This window comes from Gopherus flavomarginatus, chromosome 1 (assembly GCF_025201925.1).
Source record: "Gopherus flavomarginatus isolate rGopFla2 chromosome 1, rGopFla2.mat.asm, whole genome shotgun sequence".
Taxonomy (NCBI): domain Eukaryota; kingdom Metazoa; phylum Chordata; order Testudines; family Testudinidae; genus Gopherus; species Gopherus flavomarginatus.
Window position 1 is genome coordinate 31,500,558 of NC_066617.1, and position 26,122 is coordinate 31,526,679.

Genomic DNA, 26,122 nt, shown 5'->3' on the forward strand with positions numbered 1-26,122 from the left:
GTTTATTATTTTAGTATTTGAGCCTCTAAGCATGCCCAGTCTGAAGGAAATGGTTCCAGAAGCCTAAGCAGAGTCAGAATGAACCAAATGTCTGTGCAGTTACATGTTGCACCTTCTCAAGTATCAGCTACCTCAGTTCTTCACAACCATATTCAAACATTGCAATAGACTGACCCATATACACTTGGTAACTATTGGAGCAGTGAAACATCCTATTTGGTCATTATTCAATGATCACTTTATTGTCCTAGATGGGAAAATAGGCTAAGGCCGAATGTAGACATTTGGGAGATCTCAATACCAGAGAGTTATTTCAGCTCAAAAATTCAAATGACATGAATAAAAATACTAGGGAATTGGATAGACAGGTTTATGAACAGCAGCATCAGATATATACACATGTAATTTTTTACAAATATATAGCTATAAACTAGGGGTGTTTGGATTTTCCCAGCAGAAATTGGAATTCTGTAACTTTTGGTGAAGTAAATAAATTGAACTTTCTGACTTTGTTTCTGGCTTTGGGGTAAATCAGGAGGATCATCTTATGATAATGCTTTAAATATGCTCTTGTGTGATCAGCTGCAAGCATGAGACACTTTGCTGTCCTTTCCAATAACTAGTTCACTTGGACCTGCCACTGCCACTTCTCTTCCTGGGCCCTTTGTTGTTTTTCTTTCCTCTTATGGCTGTCTTTGTTACAAAGCTTTCAGCAGAGCAGATCACCTCTCAAAAGCCTATCATCTTATTTTTCATTTTCTTGATTTTTAGTTTTTCACTACAGTTTCATTTCATTTTTTTTTTTGCTTGCTCTCTCAGTCTTTTCTTATCAGACTCATAAAGTAGGTCTCTTTTTATTTTATCTGGGGGATATTAATCCTAATTCTGGTTTTCCCCATTTGGTCTCTAATCTCCATTATTAATCTTCATTTCTCCTCTTCACTCTTTCTGTAAATCTACCTCATCAATTGCACTCTTTGGAATGCTCATTCCATTGCCCACAAAGCTATCCTTTTCATAACAGTAGTTAAATATGTTTACATAATCATCTTTGCTTGAGGCGGTTTGTATTTAATCTGGAGGTGGTAGGACCAATTACATACGCTAATTTCTCTTCTCTTTTCAATGCTGCACTGAATTAATGATGTAAACTAGGCTTAAACCATGGCTATTTTGTACCGGCAGCTTTTAAGCAGAAGTCCATATTCATTTTAATAAGGAGTTCTACCTAAATAATAACGGCATGATTTGGTTATAAATTCTTCAGACATCCATGAATTTGCAACATTTCAAACTGTCAGCCTCAACCTTCCCATGAGATTAATGCATATTAAAAACAACTGCTTGGCAACGGTCAAAAATTCTCTCTGTTAGTGCAATTTTCATCAGGATTTCATGAATCTGTATTCTTGAAATTCACAGTCTGATGGGTTGATGCATGCTGGGAGTTTGCTTTAACTTCTGCCAGGTGCTCCATAAAAGATTCAAAATGGGATTAATGTAAGATATGGGATGATTTTATTACTCTCAGTCTGCCAAATTAGTCCCTTATGTAAAACCATTAATTTCAATGTATTTATACCAAGGATTAATTTGATCCAATGACTCAAATTTTCTTATTACCTAGAGTACTGTCCAAAAAATACTGACCGAATTTTGACTGATTCACCATTTTTCAGATACAGAGAATATATCAGATTTAATCAGTCAGTAACCAGATTCATCCCAATCTGTGTTCACTTTCATTTGCAGCTCTAGATCAAACAATATCATATAATATGTTGCTCAATGGGGATATAGTGTCAAAAATGACAGCAAAGTCAACCTTTTAACCTGTTGCATAAACAAACAGATGGTTTTCACTTCTTGAGATTTTTTTTGGTCATCTTTTACTTTGCTAAAATGAGTGCTTGTAAGGTATTCAACCAGCTTTGAGCAACAAAGACTTTTTAAAGAACACAGGATGATGGACTGGTTAGCGTTGTCTGAGAACCTATTGATCACTTTTTGATTTGGTTTATTTAACTAAATTGTAAATAGCTGGCTTTTTTTTCTTAAATTATCTTTACCGGGGGTTCCATCTCAGAAGGAGAAATATGGATTTGGTCTAATAATACTCCTTACCTTTTAAGAAATTGACCATTGTAAATTAGATTAGTTAAATGAATAGTTAAGTCTAGGCTTTTGGAATGAAAATGGATTTTTGTAGATAATTCTCTTATTCATGTATGTATCATTTCTTATAGATAATGGAATGATAGGTATTTGAAGGGATTCATATCAAAATATGTGTTCCTGAGAATGCTGAGGCCATTGAGAGATGACTTGTTGTTCTGCTAAGCCTACCTGAAGCATTTAAAGAGGTTCCTATCTGGCAGACAGAACATAAAGGTTCTTCTGACAGAGGTTTGTTCTTGGATATGGCATTTCAAGAGTTGTGTTTCTCTCAAGATCTGTATCTTGTAGGTTAGTGCTGCGCTGAGTCATTGATTTTATACTGCCAAGTGTTAAAATTAAAGACAGGTTTCATTATGCAACATAATTACAACTTGATAAGAAAGGTAACCTTTTGAAGTATCATTTCAAGTATATAAAAATAACCCTCCCCCCACAATGATATAGTAATCAAAGGGTTTTTTTTTCTATTTTGCACAGTCACTTATTTTTAGCATACACTAGCCCCAATTTTTAAAGGAGAGCATCTGATCAGGGCACCAAATCTCACATTTGAAACTTGAGTGGGGATTTAGGTGCAAAACTATCAATTTAATGAGCCTATATATTCATTTGGGCACCAAATTTAAGTGTCCAGTTTGAAAACTGGGTTTAGAATTCCTACATTTGTTAAACATTCCATTGACGGTATTTTGCACAGAAAATAAAACTAAACAGCCTCTTTAACAATGTAGGAGTAGTAGTACAGATATGAAGTGCATTCTTAGATTTAAGTTTAACCTTTTTTGAGAAGTCTGTCCCCCATTATCTCAAATTTAACAATATTAGAGGGCATACTGAAGTACCCTACCTACTGAGATTAATGACTCAGTGCTTAATGGCACATGAATTGGGAACACACAACGGTTACTGCATAGTCTGATTTCATAGCATGCACCTGTTCTCTCAAAGGCTGAGGTTCTTTTTAAATGTGGTAAGTTGAGTGGGTACCTAAATACCTATATCACAGATGCAGACTTTCTGGGCCAGATCCAGATGTGGAGGTGCAAAAGCAGCATTAGGTAAATGTATATATTTATTTGATTTAAAGATTGTGTGAAAGTAGAATGAATTATATTGTAAAAATAAGAATGGATTAAAGAAATGTTGTATGTACCTTTAAGCAGAAATAAGAAATGTTGAAATACAGGTGCCAGGAAAAGAAACATTAGGCATAAACAAGGGTGCTAATGGCGAAACATTAACAGAAGATCTGTAATAGTAAGGAAATCAGATATGCATGCCTAGCCCAGGTAAACTTATCAGATTCTGCTTCCTTTGTTATCTTGTTAAGTGCTGCCGTTTTATCTGTATAAATAAGATAGTTTGTGTCTTGCATGGTGCTCACATTATCTGGGTGTTATTAGCAGAGTGCTGTGCTAATAAAACAGAGTGGTCTGACAAACTGTGAGTCCTGAGTCTAACTTTGGGTATGTCTACATCTACAATTTTGCAGCGCTGGTTGTTACAGCTGTATTAGTACAGCTGTATAGGGCCAGCGCTGCAGAGTGGCCACACTTACAGCAACCAGCGCTGCAAGTGATGTTAGATGTGGCCACACTGCAGCGCTGTTGGGCGGCTTCAAGGGGGGTTCGGGGAACGCGAGAGCAAACCGGGGAAGGAGACCAGCTTCGCCGCGGTTTGCTCTCGCGTTCCCCGAACCCCCTGCAAACCGCAGGGAAGGAGACCTGCTTGCTCGGGGGTTCGGGGAACGCGAGAGCAAACCGGGGAAGGAGACCAGCTTCGCCGCGGTTTGCTCTCGCGTTCCCGGAACCACCCAGCAAACCGCAGGGAAGGAGACCTGCTTGCTCGGGGTTCGGGGAACGCGAGAGCAAACCGGGGAAGGAGACCAGCTTGATTACCAGAGGCTTCCTCAGGTATGCTGGGATACCTGCTTATTCCACGGAGGTCAAGAAAAGCGCTGGTAAGTGTCTACACTTGATTACCAGCGCTGGATCACCAGCGCTGGATCCTCTACACCCGAGACAAAACGGGAGTACGGCCAGCGCTGCAAACAGGGAGTTGCAGCGCTGGTGATGCCCTGCAGATGTGTACACCTCCTAAGTTGCAGCGCTGTAACCCCCTCACCAGCGCTGCAACTTTGTGATGTAGACAAGCCCTTTGACAATTTGGAGGTCCCACCGAGATGGCAACTGTTTTCACTGGGGCTGTGTGAGTCCCGACCGTTTTCTAGGATGACCGTGGCAGCCGGCACCTGGGCATTTGGCCCAAGTGGTCCTCCACTAGAACGGAAAGGCGCACAACCACAGTGAAGTTTATGCCATCGAACCTGTTGGTTCCCACTCTGTTCTGGTAGGGATCCCGGGATCTGACATCAGGAATCTGATCAGGTAATTATTTCTGTGTTTTGTCCGGACTGAGGACCGTCCTGTCTCTGTGTCTATCTGTCCTCCTGTGGAGTGTTTGAGTCTGGGTACCATCTCCGTCCAGGGATTGGCCAACAAGGGGTTCCTGTCCCCACAGTCTGAGTGAGTGGAATCTGCACAATCGCAGCCGCACCGCACTTTGGGTAAAACCCTTAGTGTGAAAGCAAGGGCGATTGAGGCAGTAGCCTGTGGGCTCCTTTTGTGTGTTGCACTGGGCATCACTTGGACAAACCCGAATTTCCTTCTTGTGTGATTGGTGTGTGAAGTCCTCCTGTATGGGTATCCAGACGTCTTAAGTTGGGACAGTTCCCTAAACGAACGCTGGCTCATTTTATGTATTTAGGATGGGTCCGGACTCCTGTAAAAAGGGTCCAGACTCCTGTAAATTTCTGGAAAAATGGTCTAGGCTAACTCAGGGGGATCCCAAAACTCGTGGCCACTGTTAAAATCTTGGAACAAAGACCAAGTGGACGTCTTAAAGGACAAACTTGGCCAACTTAAAACTAAATTGGCTAAAGGAGAGGTTAATTGTTTCATGCAGTGCTGGGAAGAGGCAAATCGTAGGTGGACAAAATCAAAACTCGCCTCTCTCAATTATTCAAATAATAAGTTAAAAGCTTTATTAAAAGCCTCCTCTCCCACCACCAGACCGAGTGCTCCCCTTTACCCCATTCTCCAAAGCCCGGATCGATCCCAACCCCTTCATACTCCCACTGTAAAAAGGACAAAAAGCCCCTTGTTCTGTTCCCCTTTGTTGTCTGCCTCAAAAACTAATTCTGGGCTCCTCAACTAGCCCCCACCCTTCCTGTTCCCTTTCCTTAAACATTTCTTTCAAAAAAATTGTGAAATGACCACAATATCACTCGCAAACAGTTCATTGGAAAAAGCAGGATCGGGCCCAGAAAAGCAAGCAAGCAACAGATTGAAAAAAAAAACAAAAACTGAAGAACAGGTTGGAAGCCTTAAGGGCATAGTGTCAAGAGTAAGAAAAGCAGTAAGTGCAGGCATGAATCCCTGGAGCAATACTTAAAATAGTTAAATTTGAGTTCATGAAGGGAGATAAACAAGTGATTTAAGGAAAGAGAATGAAAAGTTAACTCTACAGAGGCTGGAGAGAATTAAGCAGTTAAACTTTGTAGAAATGTTAAAAAGGACCATGTTAAAGAGAGAGAATTCTTGGTTTCTTTGCAGCCATTCTGAAGGAAAAATGGGCCCTTTTCCAAAAGAATGCCTGTAAATAATCCAAATATATATACAGCTATGTAAAAACAAAGCGGTGTACAGGAATGTTAACGAAAAGAGAATGTGCATGTATCTATTTGTCTGTGAAAATATGTAAAGTTCTAAGAATCTGAACCAGCACATCTGGTTTGTAAAACTCCTGTTTTGTAGGTGTAAGATAAATTGATTTTGTTTTTAATGCCACTAAAAATTTATTTGACTCTTTAATTCAAAGTTGCAAAACTGACAGACCTTTTTGCAAGACACAGGTAATTAGTGTTGTTTGGCTTTGGGATTTAGCATTTAACCCTTAAGGGGTAACTTGATTCTTTACAAAATTTAAAATGTTTTTAAATAAAGACCAAGTCATGGCTGCAATAGGGCAGTCAAAATCAGGAGAATAGGGAGAGATTCTGGAGTCTTTTTGTTTGCTTGTTTAGTTGGTTTTTTTTTGTAACAATAGCAGATAAGAGCTGTAGTGAAAGAATAAGAAATTAACAATGACCCTCTGAAGCAACAGCAGAGGTGAACAAAACAAAAAGAAGCAATGTTAAAAACACTGAGCCTTAAAATGGCTCTGTGTAATCAGACTGCCACTTTGATAAGGGTACATGAAAACTCTGTAAGAACAAAAGAAACAGTTACACCTTATGTAAAAATTGATATGGCTAATGTTTAAAAAAAAAGTTGTAGTATAGAAGGAATGTGCATTTTCCCTAGGACATGTGCAGTGTATATTGTAGAAAGGGGTAAAAGAAATGCAAATGAAACATGCTACTGAATTAAAATCCTATTAGGGCTCCAAAAAGAGCCACAATAGACTGTGTTTTCTTTTTCAGGTCTCTGTGTGTTTTGTAAGCAGGAGTTGAAAATGGAAAGAAATCAAAACTCTGGTGGAAGCTGATTGTGTCCCTTTTAAGACAGAGTATCTGAGCTCTGCTGATGGCTTTGAATCCAAAAGCCAAGCCTGTGTTGATGCAAATTACCTAACTGATAAAGGAAGGTGAGAACTGCCAGCACAAAAGAAATTGCCTAAATAAAAGACATGGTATAACAAGATCCCTTTAAGAGATTTGATGCTAAATGTTATTGTTAATATTAAACTTTGAAATAAATGTAATATTAGTAAGTACCCCTGTAACAATGTATAGTGTGTATGATTTTTTGAAAAATCCTTGAAGGTAATATGGTAATGATGCTTTTCAGCTATTACCTGTGAATAAACTTAAAGCTTAACACAGCAGGAAAAACATTACAAACTTGGTCTGCTATATAAGAAGAAAAACTTGAGGTACACCACCTCATGAATTTAATAACTAAACAGTGGAATAATTTCCCCATAACCCTTAAAAAGTAGAACCCATTAAAACCTGGCCTGCCTATAGAACAAAAAACACAGGAAAATATGGGGGGTAATTCCTCTGTTTTGCCTACAATCAGCAAGGGTATTTGTAAAAGAAAGGAATCTTTTAAGCGATAATCAATGCCACCCCGAAAGGGGTAGAAAAATGTTATTTTTGTCTTTGAGAAAATCAGAAAAAGCTAATACCAGCTACAGAACAACCTATTACAAAAACAAATGAAAGTAAAAAAACATACTGCAATAGCTATGGAATGTACTGAAATGCAGATATTTAGAACATAAGATGTTTTGGGTAATATCAGAAAATATTAAGGTTTTGATGCATCTGTTAAAGCAAAGGAAAAATCATTGTTTGATACCTATCAATATAAATAAATGCAGTATGTCTCCAGTACAGTGAGACAAAATTTGTTAAGTGAAGAAATTGTTGTTAAAATCGCACACCAACAGGCTCTGGAAGCAAAGATATGGAAGGTTAGCCCACTCCTGTCATAATATAATTCCCAATTCTGAACCTTAGCGTCCAAAATATGGGTACTAGCATGAATTCCCCTAAGCTTAATTACCAGCTTAGATCCTGTAGTGCTGCCACCAATCAGGACTTGGAGTAGAGTGCCTGATAAACTCTGGTCTCCCCCAAAACCTTCCCTGGGGACCCCAAAACCCAAATTCCTTGAGTCTCAAAACAAAGGGGAATAAACCATTTCCCTTCCCCCTCCTTTCTTTCTCCCAGCTCCTTTCCGCCCTGGGTACACTAGGAGATCACCGTGATTCAAACTCCTTGAATCACCACACAGAGAGAAATGATACCTTCCCCGCTCCTCTTTTCCCTTCACCCAGAGGCAATCCAGATTCAAACTCCGTGAATCTAAAACAAAAAGGAAATTCACTTTTCCCTTCTTCCCCCTGCTCTCTTTCCCTTCTCCCCACCAATTCCCTGGTGTACACAGACTCAGTTCCTTTGAGCCTTAACTAGGAGAAAAAAATTAGGTCTTAAAGCAAAGCTTTTAATAAAAAAGAAAGAAAAAAGGTAAATGTCTGCAATTTAGATGGTAAAAAGTTACAGGGTCTGTCAGCTTATAGAAACTAGAAAGAAGCCTCTCTCCTAGCAAAATACAATTTAAAATACTTCCAGCAAACTACACATTTGCAAATAAAGGAAAACAAATAAAAAGACTATACCGCCTTTCTACCTTTATACTCACAAAATTGGAATAGAAGATTAGAGAGCCTGTAGGTACGTGTGGTCACTCTCAGAGCCCAGAGAGAACAAAGCAAAACCCAAAAAACACAAAGGCTTCCCTCCACCGAGATTGGAAAGTATCTTGTCTCCTGATTGGTCCCCTGGTCAGGTGTTTGGTTCCCTGTTTGTTAACCCTTTACAGGTAAAAGAGACATTAACCCTTAACTATCTGTTTATGACAACTCCCCAGATTGCACCTGGGATCTTTCTGACTGCCCTGGACCTCAAGCCAGTGGGCTGGGGAGAAAGGGAAACTATTGGACACCAGAGGTTGTAGCAAGTGGACTCCTCAAAAGTGGGTATGCTTATCCATGCCTGTTGCTCCAAAGCCCTGTAGTAAAGACATCTCACTAGAATCCTGTATGTGAAATAAAATTAATAATGAGACCAAAGTACTGTATAATGGGCTATGTGTATGTGTTAATTCTTGGGGAAAAGTGTTTAAAAAGTGTTAGTAACTCACCAGAAGACAAATGTAAATGTAATATAAGTACTGTGTTTACCAATGATCACGTTTACTATTTGCCACAACAACAACAACAACAACAAGTCTCAGCTTAATTATAAGCACTGATTTAGCTGAGTTCTCTATCAGTCTTGGCATTGAATGGCAAAAAATTACCAATCATCTGTTAAAAGGTAAAAAGGTAATATAGTTCCTAGAAAAAAAAACACCAATGTGGGAAACGGAACCATTCATATTATACACACAAATGGAGACATGTTAAGAATTGCCACTGCAGAAAGACATAACAGCTTACCGTTGGTATAACATTTTCTGGATGGTCTCCCACAACTACTAGCATATTAGTGTTACTACCCCTAATTGTTTTTGGTTTTAAATTGTATGTGTTTAATTGCAATGTTTAAAATGTGCTGTTGGATAAAACAAATGTATGCAAAGCTAGAGCCACAGGCCCAAATCACCTCCCAGTATTTTCTATTATGCGGACTAAATAAGAAGTGACACTGGCGATTAATAATCTTAGTGACAAAAGGGGGATATGTAGGAGCTGGATTTTATAATGTACTATAAGAATTAATGTACGATTTGATTTCATCCTGTCAGCCACCCTTTTTGAATAGCAGAAAGGAATGACAGATCAGAACAATCCTTATAAGTGATTATGGCCACCCTTTTATTTTAGGATGTGTTATAATGTCTACTATGGTTTCCTATATGTATTACAAATTAGGCACTCTAGTTAAATATACATTTCTTTGTTTTAAGATTTAGTTAGTAAGAGACAGGATTCTCTATTGTGTCTATGTTAAGTAAATTAAAGAAACATTGAAGGCCTGGGTCTCAATGTAAATTGTCTTGGTTATTAACTGTAAAACAGCAAGGTTTAATTTGCAATGCCTTTTTGCTCGATATAAAATACTACTGTTTGTATTCTCAATCTGTTTGTGTGAATGAGAAATGTATGCATCAGGAAAAAGATAAGGTGTGAAGGCCATTGTTATAGCCAGTGTCAAGGAAAGAAGCAAAGAAACTTAAAAAAAAAAACATCAAAGAATCATCAGGTACTGCTTACTAGTCAGACAGCAGTTGTTAAACTATCTGGCATCGCAGAGTAGATACTTGCTTCGCAGTGTAAGAATGCACCACCCGCAGCAAACCAATCACCTCAGGACCACGCAGAGTCAATTTTGACTGCAGAAGAAGATGTAGAGGAACAGCCTGCAATACCTTACAATCTACGCTCTCATAAGGGTTGCCAGAAGCAGATGATGACCTAAAGCAAGGCCCAAGAAGAAGCATTAGTGAGCCTAGCGCCTGCTGCCTGGTGGACGTAAAACTGTGACTGCGGTTCCTCAGTTGAGGTTGTCAGAACCAGAAGGGCCCTGCCTCCAACATGCGCCTCTGGTGGCGCCTGTTCCTCGGCTGTTGGTGTCTTAAGGTCTGGGGAATCCACAATGACAATTCTTTTATCCAGCAGCAAGTGTGGATAGCTCAGACCCTTAATATTTCTAAATGCTAGGTCTGCAGCCACATCCCAGCCCGCTCTCAAACTGGTGTTCCTGTCCTGGCTATCCCACTCAATTCCCCAGACCTCACTGAAGGACCTCGTCCTTTTAACACAATATGGAACAGCAATGACACCTGGACAGAGACTATTGGCAGTTCCTTTATCCCACTTGGGGGAGTAATACACCATGCAAAAAAAAGGCTCCTGAGGTTACAAGTAGTAGTTAACGTAATGGCAAATAAAATTGGAGAAAGTTTAAAAGCCTTGGCCAAAGAAACAGGGGTGATCCGACAGATGGCCCTCCAAAACCATCAGGCATTGAACATAGTGCTGGCAGCCAAAGGAGGGTACTGTGCTCTCATTGAAAAAAAAAAGAAAAAAAAAGAAAAAAAAAACACCAATGAGATAATAGGTCGCGCTAGCCACTTAGAACAGATCGCATATGTTCCCCATAAAGAGCCGAGTTCTTTATGAAAGTGGCTAAGTAACCTGTTCAATTTCTCTAGCATAGGAATCTGGTTGTTTCAGGGAGCCCTGACTATCCTGTTTGGAATCCTAATAATTTTTGTATGTTTTCTGTTAGTCTCCTGTTGTATCCAATATCGTGTAAGGCATGCCACCCAGGTGACTGCCCCAAAACAGAGTGCTAATATGATGATTTTGAATATCGCTGATGAACAAAGAGATAAAGAACGGTTAATACGTGGAACCCAGTAAAATGTTGGTCATGGCGTGAGCTTGACCAAAAGGAGGGATTGTGAAAGTAGAATGAATTATATTGTAAAAATAAGAATGGATTAAAGAAATGTTGTATGTACCTTTAAGCAGAAATAAGAAATGTTGAAATACAGGTGCCAGGAAAAGAAACATTAGGCATAAACAAGGGTGCTAATGGCAAAACATTAACAGAAGATCGGTAATAGTAAGGAAATCAGATATGCATGCCTAGCCCAGGTAAACTTATCAGATTCTGCTTCCTTTGTTATCTTGTTAAGTGCTCGCCCTTTTATCTGTATAAATAAGATAGTTTGTGTCTTGCATGGTGCTCACATTATCTGGGTGTTATTAGCAGAGTGCTGTGCTAATAAAACAGAGTGGTCTGACAAACTGAGAGTCCTGAGTCTAACTTTGACAGTTGTAAATCCAAGATGGGATTCAGGCATGCAGAATGTGCTAACAGCAAGTTTAAGTCCTAGACAGAGTGATCATATTCTCACCTGGTTAAAATGCATGAAACGATATTGAAAGTAACAGAGTTGCACCAATTTACTGCAGCAGAGAATTTGGACCAGTGGGTAGGCAGGCTGGAACAATAGGATTGACGGGTTAGGACTATTGCACAACATGGAGAAAAACTGATCAATGACACAACATCGGGCAGGGAGGAAATGCATAACCTTTGCAGGTACCCAGGCAGCACAAAAGTTGATGCAGTGGCTTCAAAGAAGCAGGAACAGTCTTCCCGAATACTAAGCTGTCTTGATGGAATTCTGAGAAGTTCCTGTGCTGTACTTGTCAGGGAGAAGCTGGACCTCTGTTTACTGGCTAATATCTGATTGTACTTATTTATCAATTACTAACAAACAAAACCTAAAAGCAGTGCTGTAACGAGGACAAGGCAAGCGCGGAAAGTGAGGGGCACAGAAAGTCTCTCCTTCAGCGGATATTTGGCAGCAAGTCTTTCCCTCTGAGAGGGACCCGTCGCCGAATTGCTGCCGGTCGTCGGCAAGGGAGAGGGGTGGCACATCCAGCTCTTTGGCAGAAATTCGGCGGTGGGTCCTTCCTTCCAAGAAGAACTCGCCACCGAAGAGCCGGATGTGCCGCCCCTGTCCCTTGCGTCAGGCACAAAAATCCCTAGTTATGCTCTGCCTAAAAGAATGCTAAGAGTGCGAAGTCAAGAACTCAAAACTTAGGAAATGCCAGATGTAAGGTTGCCCCATGTAACTTTTATTTGGCCATCTGTTACCAGCACAATTTCAGGCTCTACCCCTCCATGGGCTTTGGGCTAACACCCATTCCTGATGGACTCAGAACTAACACCCATTTTGGGTGGACTCAGGGCTCTACAGGTCTGCGTGGTCTTTTACTAGTGAAAGCCTTCCACAGTAATATCCTTAACCTCTGTTTATTAACAGCTACTAAAACAGAATACACACTAAGCATACAACACACACCACTCCCAATAAGGCAGACAAACTTTTCTTGGTGGCCAGTTAAGATTAGATCGTCCAGGGCTCCAGTTTCTGCATGGTATGGTAGGCAGGGTGTTGAGGTCTGGCAGCTCTGATCTTGGGCCATATCCTGGAGTTAGGTTCCAAATAACTTCCTTTTGCACCCCAGTTTATATAGTTAAAACCTGGGTCCTTCTTAATTATACCTTAACCAATCATTTTAGACTAAAGTACTACAAAAAAGACGGTTACTCACCTTTGTAACTGTTGTTCTTCGAGATGTGTTGCTCACATCCATTCCAGTTAGGTGTGCGCGCCGCGCGTGCACGTTCGTCGGAAACTTTTTACCCTAGCAACTCCAGTGGGCCGGCAGGTCGCCCCCTGGAGTGGCGCCGCCATGGCGCCCAATATATATCCCTGCCGGCCCACCCGCTCCTCAGTTCCTTCTTGCCGGCGACTCCGACAGTGGGGAAGGAGGGCGGGTGTGGAATGGATGTGAGCAACACATCTCGAAGAACAACAGTTACAAAGGTGAGTAACCGTCTTTTCTTCTTCGAGTGATTGCTCACATCCATTCCAGTTAGGTGAATCCCAAGCCATACCTAGGCGGTGGGGTCGGAGTGAGAAGTCGCGGCATGGAGCACAGCAGATCCGAAGGCCGCATCCTCTCTAGACTGCTGGACCAGGGCGTAGTGGGAAGCAAAGGTGTGGACCGATGACCAGGTCGCTGCCCGACAGATCTCCTGGATGGGCACACGGGCGAGGAAAGCCAGCGACGACGCCTGCGCCCTGGTAGAATGCGCAGTCACACGGCCCGTAGGGACGTGGGCCAAGTCATAGCAGGTCCTGATGCAGGACGTTACCCAAGAGGATAGCCTCTGGGAGGAGATAGGAAGCCCTTTCATGCGGTCCGCTACTGCTACAAAAAGCTGGGGGGATTTGCGGAAGGGCTTGGTCCTCTCCACGTAAAACGCGAGAGCCCTACGGACATCAAGCGAGTGGAGCTGCTGCTCCCTGCCTGAGGAGTGAGGTTTCGGGAAAAAAACCGGGAGAAATATCTCTTGGTTGACGTGGAAAGCTGAGACCACCTTGGGGAGAAAAGCAGGGTGTGGTCTCAGCTGCACCTTGTCCTTGTGGAAGACCGTGTATGGGGGGTCTACCACAAGAGCCCGGAGTTCCGACACCCGTCTAGCTGAGGTGATAGCTACTAGAAAGGCCGTCTTCCAAGAGAGGTAAAGCAGGGAGCAAGTAGCTAACGGCTCAAAGGGGGGCCCCATGAGTCGGGACAACACCAGGTTAAGATCCCAGGTTGGAGCAGGGGGACGGACGTTAGGGTATAAACGTTCCAGCCCCTTAAGGAATCTAGACACCGTCGGGTGGGAAAAAACAGAGTGACCATCCGCACCCGGGTGAAAGGTGGAGATAGCCGCTAGGTGGACTCGTAACGACGATATGGCCAGACCTTGCCCTTTGAGGGACCAAATGTAGTCTAAGATGTTGGCTACTGAAACTTCCATAGGGCGGAGATTTCTCTCCACGCACCAATAGGAGAATCGCTTCCATTTGGCCAAATATGTCGCTCTTGTGGACGGCTTTCTGCTGCCCAAGAGCACTTCCCTCACCGGCGTGGAACAGCGCAGCTCAGAGCCAGTCAGCCACGCAGGAGCCACGCCGCTAGGTGCAGCGACTGCAGGTCCGGGTGACAGAGGGTCCCGTGCTCCTGGGTAATCAGGTCCGGATGAAGGGGCATGGGAACTGGGTCGGCTATGGCCAGGTCCAGCAGCATGGGGTACCAGTGCTGTCTGGGCCACGCCGGGGCTACCATGATCACGTGAGCCCTGTCCCTGCGCACCTTCAGAAGGACCCTGTGGACCAACGGGAATGGGGGAAATGCATAGTACAGGTGGGTCGACCACTGGATGAGGAAGGCATCCGCTATCGACCCGGGTTCCCTGCCCTGAAAGGAGCAGAACGCTTGGCACTTCCTGTTCCCCTTGGCCGCGAAGAGGTCCACCCGGGGATAACCCCACCTCCGGAAGATGGAGAGGGCGACGTCCGGGCGAAGGGACCACTCGTGTGACAGGAAGGATCTGCTCAATCGATCCGCCAGCGTGTTCCGTACTCCGGGGAGGAAGGAAGCCATGAGGTGAATGGAGTGGGCTACACAAAAGTCCCAGAGTCGTATCGCCTCGTGGCACAGGGAGGAGGATCTGGTGCCGCCCTGCTTGTTGATATAATACATGGTCGTCGTGTTGTCGGTGAACACCGCGACACAACGACCCTGGAGCTGATGACAGAACGTTTGACAAGCAAGACGGACCGCTCTCAACTCCCGCATGTTGATGTGTAGCCCCACCTCCTCCTGGGACCACAGGCCCTGCGTCCTCAGGGTCCCTGCGTGGGCCCCCCAGCCGAGATCTGAGGCATCTGTTGTTAGGGACACCGAGGGCTGAGATGGGTGGAAGGGGAGACCCGCACACAACACTGACTGGTCCAGCCACCAGCCGAGAGAATCTAAGACCCTCTGGGGGATCGTGATTAACATATCTAGTGGCTGTCTTGTCGGCCTGTAATGACCGATGAGCCACAACTGGAGTGGCCTCATGCGGAGCCGAGCGTAATTGGTCACGAAAGTACAGGCCGCCATGTGGCCTAACAGGGTTAGACACGTCCTCACTGACGTCAGGGGGGCTGTCTGTAGTCGTTGCACGATTGCCGACAAGGCCTGGAACCGCTGCAATGGCAGCAAGGCCCTGCCCACAGTGGCGTCCAGGACGGCCCCGATGAATTCCACCCTTTGTGTGGGGGCCAGGGTGGACTTGTCTGTGTTCACCAAGAGGCCCAGAGTGGCGAACATGTCGGTGATCACACGGACATGGCTGCAGACTTGTTGTTCCGACGTGCCCCGAATCAACCAATCGTCCAGATACGGGAACACGTGGATACGACTGCGCCGAAGCTGCGCCACAACAACTGCCATGCATTTCGTAAACACTCTCGGGGCCGTGGACAAGCCAAATGGGAGGACTGCAAATTGGTAATGCAGAGACCCCACAACGAAGCGAAGGAAACGTCTGTGGGGTGGCCAGATAGCAATGTGGAAATACGCGTCCTGCATGTCGAGGGCGGCGTACCAGTCTCCCGGATCCAGGGATGGGATAATGGTCCCCAAGGAAACCATGCGGAACTTCAACTTCACCAGGTACTTGTTGAGCTCTCGCAGGTCGAGGATGGGCCTGAGGCCTCCCTTGGCCTTGGGGATCAGAAAGTAGCGGGAATAAAACCCCTTGCCTTTCTCGTTCTCCGGCACCGCCTCTATAGCTCCTTTGCCGAGGAGCGTCTGCACCTCCTGCCGAAGGAATTGCTCGTGAGAGGGGTCCCTGAAGAGGGACGAGGAAGGGGGGCGGGGAGGAGGAAATGAAACAAACTGCAGGCGGTATCCCGACTGCACCGTGCGTAAGACCCAGCGGTCTGATGTTATTAGGGACCACGCCGGGAGGAAAAAAGAAAGGCGGCTGGAAAACGGGGGGAAAGGATCCAATGGGGAAACTGTTACTGCGCCCTCGGGCGCACCTTCAAAATGAAGGCTTGGGACCAGGCGGGGGCTTAGAGGAGCCTTGGTTTTGGCCCCCTTGGTTCCCCGAGTGCCTGCGCCTTCCGTTCCTGCCGCGGCGCCTGTTAAGGTCCTGCCGCTGGCGGAACTGGAGATACGGCCTGCGCTGTTGTTGTTGTTGCTGCGGCCGGAAGGGTCTGCGCTGCGTCACTGGAGTGTGCATCCCCAGTGACCTCATGATGACTCGGTTGTCTTTTAGACTCTTGAGTCTAGGGTCTGTCTTATCCGAGAACAGCCCTTGGCCTTCAAAAGGAAGGTCCTGTATTGTGTGCTGGAGCTCCGGCGGAAGGCCGGAAACCTGCAGCCAGGAGAGGCGACGCATCGTTACACCCGACGCGAGGGTACGGGCAGCCGAATCCGCAGCGTCCAGAGAGGCTTGCAAGGACGTGCGTGCGACCTTCTTGCCTTCCTCTAGGATGGCCGCAAACTCCTGACGAGCGTCTTGTGGCAACAGCTCCTTGAATTTGTCTGCTGCCACCCAGGAGTTAAAGGCGTATCTACTTAACAGGGCCTGTTGGTTGGAGACCCTGAGTTGCAGCGCCCCCGCCGAGTACACCTTACGGCCGAGGAGATCCATCCGCCTAGCCTCCCTGGATTTGGGGGCTGGAGCCTCCTGACCATGACGCTCCTTATCATTGACGGATTGGACCACCAGGGAACACGGAGTCGGGTGTACGTGGAGGTACTCGTAGCCCTTAGAAGGAGCCATGTACTTCCTCTCGACGCCCTTCGCAGTGGGAGGAATGGAGGCCGGAGACTGCCAGATGGTGTTGGCATTGGCCTGGATGGTCCGTATGAACGGCAGGGCGACCCTGGTGGGAGCGTCTGCCGAGAGGATGGTGACAATAGGGTCCTCTACCTCCGAGACCTCCTCGGCTTGTAGACTCAGGTTTTGGGCTACTCGCCGGAGGAGGTCCTGGTGCGCCCTGAGGTCCAGCGGGGGGGGGCTGTTGGAGGAGGTCCCAGCCACCGCTTCATCAGGGGAAGAAGATGAGGAGACCCCCGGCAAGAGGGTGTCTAAAGGGGGGTCTCCCTCGGCCCTCGCCTCTGCCTCAGGAGCCAAAGTGGAGTCCTGTTGCTTGGATCCTTCCTCCCCATCCGGGGAGGGAGGGGGGCGAGACAACGAGGCCTCAGGTGCCCTGCGCTCTGAAGTCGCCGGCCTAGCAGGGAGCTGTTGGGGGCCCTGGGCCTGATGATACGCCCAGGGTGTCCAGAAACCCCATTGCTGTGGGGCTGCGTCCTGCTGTGGAGGCTCGCTGAACAGCGCCGCCTGCCGGTCGGTGCCGAGCGCGTACCCACTGTCCGCCAGCGAAGACACGGACGGCTGCCTCGAGGGCCATGGCGGGGCGGACCCTGGATGGTAAGGGTCTGCGCGGGCCGGCACGGGCGATCGTCTCGGTGCCGGGGACCGGTGCCGGGAGTCGTAACGGTGCCGGGAGCGGGACCGAGTTCTGCCACGGTGCCGGGATCTGGATCGGTACCGGGCGCCGCTTCGGTGCCGGGATCGGGACCTGCCACCGGTTCGGTACCGGGAGGTCGACCGGGACCGGGACCTGCCACCAGCTCGGCGCCGGGAGGTCGACCGGTGCGGCGAACGTCTGGATCGGCTCCTGGACTCGCGGTGCCGGTAACGACGGCTGGAGTCTGACCGCGATCGTCTCGGTGTCGACCGGCGCCGCGAGTGCGACCGGTACCGCTGAGGGGAGCGGTGCCGGGACTGCGAGCGGCGGCGGGATCTGGAGCGACCCTGACGTCGGGACCTGGAGCGAGAGCGAGAGTCCCGGGACGGTGCCAACATCATAGGCTTGCCTCTGGACACAACCCGCACCGGAGGTACCGGGGGTGGTAGCTGAGTGGGCTCGGTCATGGCTATGAGGTCCCGTGCCGAGGCGAAGGTCTCTGGTGTAGATGGCACCACTATCTCGACCCCAGATGTCATGGGGGAGCTTGGCGGCACCGGACTCGACGGACCCGCCAGGCCCGGAGTCGACGGTGCCGGCGGCGCCGCGGCCGATGCTGAGGCCGGGCGCTCCACTCGGGTGTGCCTGGCCGGAGTAATGGACTTCGACGGCCTAGGCTCTGTCCCCGGTGCCGGAGAAGGTCGGTGCCGGGGAGTCTTCTCGGTGCCGGTGCGATCTGGTGCCGGCGCCGACATCACGGCCTGCGAAGCCGCCGGGTCAAGTGCCGCCTCCATGAGGAGAGTCCGGAGCCTTTGATCCCTCTCCTTCTTAGTCCTTGGCTTAAAAGCCTTGCAGATGCGGCACTTGTCGGATCTATGCGATTCCCCCAGGCCCTTCAGGCACACGTCGTGGGGGTCGCTCGTGGGCATAGGCTTCTTGCAGGCCGCACACTGCTTGAAGCCCGGCGAACCAGGCATGAGCCCGGTGCCGGGTGCCGGGAAGGGCTAAGCCCCCGGCGAAAAACTATTTACAACTACTTAACACTTAACTACTACTATCTACTTAACAGTCTAATTAACACTACAATAGAGATAACGATAGAAAAACAAGGAGAGCTAGGGACGTGGAGGACAGCTATGCCGCGCTCCACAGTTCCAACGACCGACACGGCGGTAAGAAGGAACTGAGGAGCGGGTGGGCCGGCAGGGATATATATTGGGCGCCATGGCGGCGCCACTCCAGGGGGCGACCTGCCGGCCCACTGGAGTTGCTAGGGTAAAAAGTTTCCGACGAACGTGCACGCGCGGCGCGCACACCTAACTGGAATGGATGTGAGCAATCACTCGAAGAAGAACAGTATTTTTCACCAACCCTACCCCATTATGAAACAATTATTTAACCAATCCTATCACATTAGGAAACAATTATTTAACCAATCATACCCCATCACCTTAGTTGATTTAAATCTTGCAAAACTGCAACAGACATAACAGTTAAAGAATCATAAGAACATAAGAACAGCCATATTGGGTCAGACCAAAGGTCCATCTAGCCCAATATCTTGTCTTATGGCAGTGGGCAATGCCATGTGCTTCAGAGGGAATTATCAGAACAGGTAATCATCAAGTGATCCATCCCGTGTCACCCTCGCAGCTTATGGCAAACAGAGACTATGGGCACCATCTCTGCCCATCCTGTCTAATAGCCATTGATGGACCTATCTTCCATGAACTTATCTAGTTCTTTTTTGAACCCCTGTTATAGTCCTGGCATTCACAACATCCTCTGCAATGTATTTAGGCTGGATTTCCAAGTGTTGTATGTTATCTGGTAGGTATTTGAGGCAGGCAGCAATGCAATCATGGTGAGGGATGTTAGTGTATAGGGAGGGGACATCCATGGCGGAAAGGATGGTGTTCTGAAGGAGGCTGTTGATACAGAGTTTCTGGAGGAAGTCAGTAGTGTCTTGAAGGAAGCTGGTCATTGGTGTGGAGAGTGGTTTTTGACATTACTGTCAGTAAATGTTTTTTGCATTTGCAATATTATCAGTGTTACAGATAAGTATAGTAGCTATAATGAAACTTAATTTTGCAGAGCCTGTTCAATGAAGTCAGTATTGTTGTTGTGTGGATTGGGTTACATCTCCTTTAAACTCTTGAGTATAAACCTCCCCTCCCCTCATTTAAGATAATGGTAAAACAGTTAAGTAGGCTACACATAAAACAAAGGTATTTTTAAAAGTTCTTAACTGTCAGGGTGGCTAAACATTGGAATAAACTGACTAGGGAGGTTGTGAAATCTCCATCTCTGGAAATATTTAAGAGTAGGTTAGATAAATGTCTATCAGGGATAGTCTAGACAGTATTTGGTCCTGCCATGGGGGCAGGGGACTGGACTCAATGACCTCTGGAGATCCCTTCCAGTCCTAGAGTCTATTTAGTCTATGAATCTATTTGAGAGACCACTTAAGAATTAGAACTGTTTGGATGGATGGCTTTGCTGAGTATTGTTTTCGGGTAAGCGTGTATAAAGGTGGGGGAAGCTGGAAAGGGAGAAGTGATGGTAGTGTGGCTCTGAGAGAGAGAGAGCTCTTTGGTGACTGAGTGCTGGCTGGAAAGGCAGATTTGGAACAGTGAGGAAAGAAACTGTCTTTTGCTTTCAATTCTTACTGTAGTCAGGGAAGTAGGACTTCATGTATAGTCATTGTCAATTAACAAGACTGCATCAAAGAAAATACTCGGGTATCATCAATTTCTCCTGCTAGTGGACAACCCAAATTTTGGCTACCTGCTTGGGGAAAGAGTAACAGTATCTTGCTTTTCTTCACCTGAAATACATGGTATTTATAAAATTAAAGAGCAACTATGCTGGTAGCAAAATAATTTGAATATCTGGAGCAGAACAGAGGGTCTGTCAGAATTTAACAGAATGGCGTTTCCACACTAACAAAAAGTTACCTCCAGGAAACTAAAACTGTAAGCAGTTTTGTGCTATGCCACTCATATCCATATTAGGCAACCTACAGCAATACCAGCTCAGGAAGAAAGGAGTAACTTCTTTCACTAGCAAAAAGTATTAAGGTTCTAATTCAGCATATGATGCCCATTGTTTTTGCCTGTCTGTGTGCATTTATCATTAAAGAGCACTGCCGTATCCTCCACCGCAGTTAATACAAACTCTTTTCTGGGGACAGTGAGAGTGAAGGTTATAGTTGTAAGTACCTGGGTGGTAGCCACTGTAAAGTTCTTCCCCTCTTGAAGGGAACAAAGGAGATTCCAGAACACTAATGTTTGTCATTGAGCAAAGATAAGCATAAAGTAAAGCAAGTATCGTCCAAATTACTGTACTACCTATATCAAAACTAAAATACATTTACCTTTGCCTGTGGCTGGTATCTTAATTCAAGTCCTATTTGCTGATCAGGTGCTGTCATAAACAGATAGCTAAGGGTTAATGTCTCTTTCACCTGAAGCACCTGACCAGAGGACCAATCAGGAAACCGGATTTTTTCAACTCTGGGTGGAGGGAAGTTTGTGTCTCAGTCTTTGTTTTCTGTCTGCCTGCTTTCTCTGAGCTTTGGAGAAGTATTTCTGCTTTCTAATCTTCTGTTTCCAAGTTGTGAGTACCAAAGAGTTTGTTTCTTTTGTATTTACATGAATATAGTGCTGGAGTGCTTTGATTTGTATTCTTTTTGAATAAGGCTGTTTATTCAATATTCTTTTAAGCAATTGACCCTGTATTTGTCACCTTAATGCAGAGAGACTATTTGTATGTATTTTTCTTTTTTTCTTATATAAAGCTTTCTTTTAAGACCTGTTGAAGTTTTCTTTACTGGGAAACTTCAGGGAAGTTGAGTCTGTACTCACCAGGGAATTGGGGGGAGGAAGGAGTCAGAGGGAGATCTGTGTGTGTTGGATTTGTTCGCCTGACTTTGCATACCCTCTGGGTTGTGGGGGGGGAAGGGAGATTGACTCGGTGATTCTGGTTTCCAGGACTGGGAACGGAGAGGGGGAGTCACTCTGTTTGGATTCGCAGAGCTTGTGTCTGTGTATCTCTCCAGGAGCACCTGGAGGGGGGAAGGGGAAAAGGATTATTTCCCTTTGTTGTGAGACTCAAGGGATTTGGGTCTTGGGGTCCCCAGGGAAGGTTTTTCAGGGGGACCAGAGTGCCCCAAAACACTCTAAATTTTTGGGTGGTGGCAGCAGTACCAACTCCAAGCTGGTAACTAAGCTTGGAGGTTTTCATGCTAACCCCCATAGTTTGGACGCTAAGGTCCAAATCTGGGACTAAAGTTATGACAGGTGCTTGCAGTGAAAGCCCAAGAAAAAGCAGATAGACTATGGTTGAGATTTTCAAAGCTGAAGATCAAGACACGCAATGCCTGTTAACATGAATAAATGTTGTGTGTACGTCTTAATCCCCTAGCTGACCCTCAAAATCTCAACAAATATATGTTTCTGTTTTTGATCCAGTTTTTAGAATGCAAATCATTCTGTAATGTTAAACTAGAAATGATCTCCAAATATCTTGCCTACAAATCATACAAACTTGTATATTGCATATCTGTATGTCGGCATTTATAAGCCACCTATTACTGTGAAATCTAGACAAAAACAAAGATTATATAAAACAGTGGTAATCTGCCTAAAGATGGGCAAATCCTCCGTGCTTCTATTTTGGATTCTGTTACTGAGGTTGTCCTTGCTTTGGTTCTTTAGGGAATACTTTGAAGAGCTGAGTATTGCTGCATGATCTGAAGACAACGTGACTATTTCAGCTCTCCTTTAGGAGGGTGTAACAGAGCCTTGGGCTAGTTATGGAAAAAAATTCTTCCACTGTGTCTCTTGGGTATATGCCTGGACTCTGTTAATCATAATCTACAGAACTACTGCAGCTTCTGGAGTGGATGCTAGAAGGAGAGGTAGTCTTTGTCATAGCCAGCTGCTGTGGTCAGAGTAATTGTACTGTACTTTACTTTATGTGGCCAAGAATTTGGTTTGATTATGGTTTTGCTTGTTTCTTTAATGCACTGTCTCCTATAGATTTGGGGCCTATATATGAGAGTACTGGGTACTGAATCTGTAATACTAGGTTAAGTTAGTAAATCAAGAGATTGACCTAACCCTGGAATAGTCATGTTCTCCTGACCGATGACATTTTGGAATTCCAAGCCATTCTATCATTGGAGAGCTCCTGGATGTGAAGAGAAGACTATTTTGGCTCAGGACATGTCTCACAGAAGAGTCAAGTCTCGAATCCTGATCCTGCAATGTGAGCTGTGCGACTGAATCCTAGTTCCATGTTTGAGTGGGGCCCAATTGGCTCTGCATAGGAACTAGATGCTGCCTGTACAGATCAAATTATATGATCCAAATGGTAGTTAAGAACAACTGAATGTTGTTAATTGTTATATAAGTCTGATTCTTGCCTGGGCCAGATGTCACCTTCCAGGTATGTAATTAATTAGCATGGGAGAGATTATATACATTTACAAATCGAATACAATCCCAATCACTAATTGTGTGAACTAAATACATAATTAGTTGTTACCTTTTATTTTTAAAAGCCACTGCACATTATTGCATTAACACCCAAACCTTAGAGAATACCTAGCCAATTAGCAAAATCCTTAATCTGTTGTCTGGATTCATTACCAATCTAATGTACACTGAAGTAAATGGAAAAACTTACACTAATTTCAGAAGGTGCTAGTTTAGACCCATGAGAGTAGCCTTGTGTTCTAGAGGCAGCATCTTTGCCACATAAACTAAAAAAAACACCCTTTCTTTGATATTGCACTAGCAGGGACTCTGCTAAACTTCTCAGGTGACAGTCACTCATTTATATTTCTTAAATCTAACATTTTAACCACCAGGAGGCATAGTTTTCCTACCAATTCTACCAAGTATTGCTGCTACTGAAATCTCTTTTGTGAAGTGAAATCCTCAATTTTTTTTGGTTGGTGAAAAACCCAGTTAAAAACAGCTAAAATGGAATTAAACACTGGTCAATATTTTATAATCTAATTTCACTTCAAACTCCAGAAAAAAAAATCCAAAACTGATTCTCTATAAGATTTTACAATACTTGATCTACAAATAATATGTCTTTATTGCCACTTAGCATAAGCAAATCGTTTAACCCTTAAAATATTAAAAAGTTAAGTTTTCACAATTTGAATGGATTTTTTAAAAAAGAGATTATTAAATGTCTTATCAAAAAGGTTACTTCAATGATTTAGAAACCTCATAATTTTATGAGATTTTCTATCATTCAAATTGTCATCCTACTAAATCATAAGATCAACAGAAAGGTTTTAATGAAAAGAGGATATTTTTATGAGATTACAAGTTTGGTTGATAATGGTAAAAGTGTTGACTTAATATACTTAGATTTCTGTAACATATTTGACTTGGTACTGCATGACATTTTTATTAAAAAAAAACTAGAGCAAGATAAAATAAAATAGAAATATGACACACACAAAATGGTCTAAAAGTTGGCCAATTGATAGGTTTCAAAATGTAACTGTAATTGGGGACTCCTCATTAGACAGCCATGTTTTCAGTGAGGTCCTACAAGGATTAGTTCTTCACCCTATATTATTTAACATTTTCATTGATGACTTGGCAGAGATCAAAATAATCACTGATAAAGTTTGCAGATGGCACAAAAATTGGGAGTGTGGTAAATAATGAAGAGGACAGGTCACAGTGATTCAGAGCAATTTGGATTCCTTAGTAAACTTGTTGAAAGCAAACAATGTGTTTTTAATACAGCTAAATGTAAACATATATACCTAGGAACAAAGAACTAGGAACTAGGCCACACTTACACAATAAGGGCCTCTATTTTGGGAAGCAGTGACACTGAAAAATATTTGTGGTATCACAGTGGACAATCAGCTAAATATGAGCTCCCAGTGTGATGCTGTGGCCAAAAGTGCTAATGTGATCCTGGGAGCCATAAACAGGAGAATCTCAAGAAGGAGTAGAGAGGTTATTTTACCTTTGTATTTGGCACAGGTACAACCACTGCTGGAATACTGTGCCCAGTTCTGGTACCCACAATTCAAGAAGGATGTTGATACATTGAAGGGGGTTCAGAGAAGAGCCACGAAAATGATTAGAGGATTAGAAAACCTGCCTTATAGTGACAGACTCAAAGAGTTAAATCTATTTAGTTTACCAAAAACAGGTTAAGGGGTGACTTGACTACAGTGTAGAAGTATCTATGTGGGGATCAAATATTTAATAATGGGCTCTTCAATCTAGCACAGAAAAGTGTAACATGATCCAGTGACTGGAAGCTGAAGCAAGACAAATTCAGACTGGACATGAAATGTAAATTTTAATGGTGACAGCAGTTACCCATTGAAACAATTTACCAAAATTTTAAAATCAAGATTGAATGTTTTTCTAGAAGACATAGTCTAAGAATTATTTTGGGTAAGTTCTATGGCCTGTGTTATACAGGCGGTCAGACTAAATGATCACAATGGTCCCTTCTGGCCTTGGAATCTATGAAGCTATGAAAAAGACTCACCTGCAATGTCTGTGGGTCTAAACCAGAATTTTTTTTAACACATTACACACTGTCTGCACTTGGCCAGACAAGACAAAACATCACATGAAGACAGTTCCTGCCCTGGAAGAGCTTATATACAAAACACCTGATCTGCAAACAAGTAACTCTATACATGCAAATAATTCTGTCTTCAGCAGCACTGCTCCTGTGACAAAAATAATTTTTAGAGTGTTTGCAGGACCAATCCCTAAAAGACAGTGGGCTAGATTGATAAATACATTTAGGTACCTAACTGTCACTTTAGGTGCCTAACTCCAAAATTTAGATTTTTAAAACCCTTGCTCAGCTGCCACCTAATCCTGTAGGTGGCTATATTTCTGCTAGTAAAGGTTCCTGTGTGCTTAAGTTTTTGCTGGTGGACACACAAACACACACACTGAAGCCTAAATCCTGATGGCACCAAGTTGTGGTGTCTAACCCCTAGGGGGATCCTTCAGGTCTGGGGTAGTCAATAGGACAAATCTGGACCACCAGACATGTTTGAATGGACTGTGAAATCTTTTTATTTACTTATCATTATTGTTATTATTTTTTCTAGAGTCAGGACCTTGACTATATCTCGACAAAACAAAAAAAATAGATTACCCCTGCTTTAGATGTTCCTCTGCCTATCTTGCCTGGGGGGCCCTACCTGGCAGGCATTTTCAGAGAAAACCTTAGAGCCCTCCTCTCAGATCAGGCCTTGCACAGAATACAATGAGGAGGTTAGAAAAAGAGAGTGAGTGAGTTAGCCTCATGGTTAGTAAACTCATGAGGAAGACCCTGCTCCAATGAATATATAAATATTTCATTCAAAGTGGAACTGATTCAACAGGAGACACCCACTCTAGAATACTTTCCCTCTCAGTGACTAGGGCATTCAGCTGGGAGCAAACCTAGCTTCACTTGCATGCTCTGATTTAGGTAGAGGGCATGTTTGAGCCTAACTCTTGCATGTCCTGGGTGAGTGT

General features: G+C 44.5%; 1 long non-coding RNA gene across 1 annotated transcript in view; it reads right to left on the reverse strand.

Moving 5' to 3' along the window:
- Positions 1-3,537: 3,537 nt before the first annotated feature.
- The window catches only part of LOC127042904 (uncharacterized), a 347,285-nt gene continuing 324,700 nt past the window's right edge, over positions 3,538-26,122 (reverse strand). The window contains exon 3 of the long non-coding RNA XR_007772082.1: positions 3,538-3,902. This is a non-coding gene — a long non-coding RNA (uncharacterized LOC127042904). The remainder of the gene's footprint in view (positions 3,903-26,122) is intronic.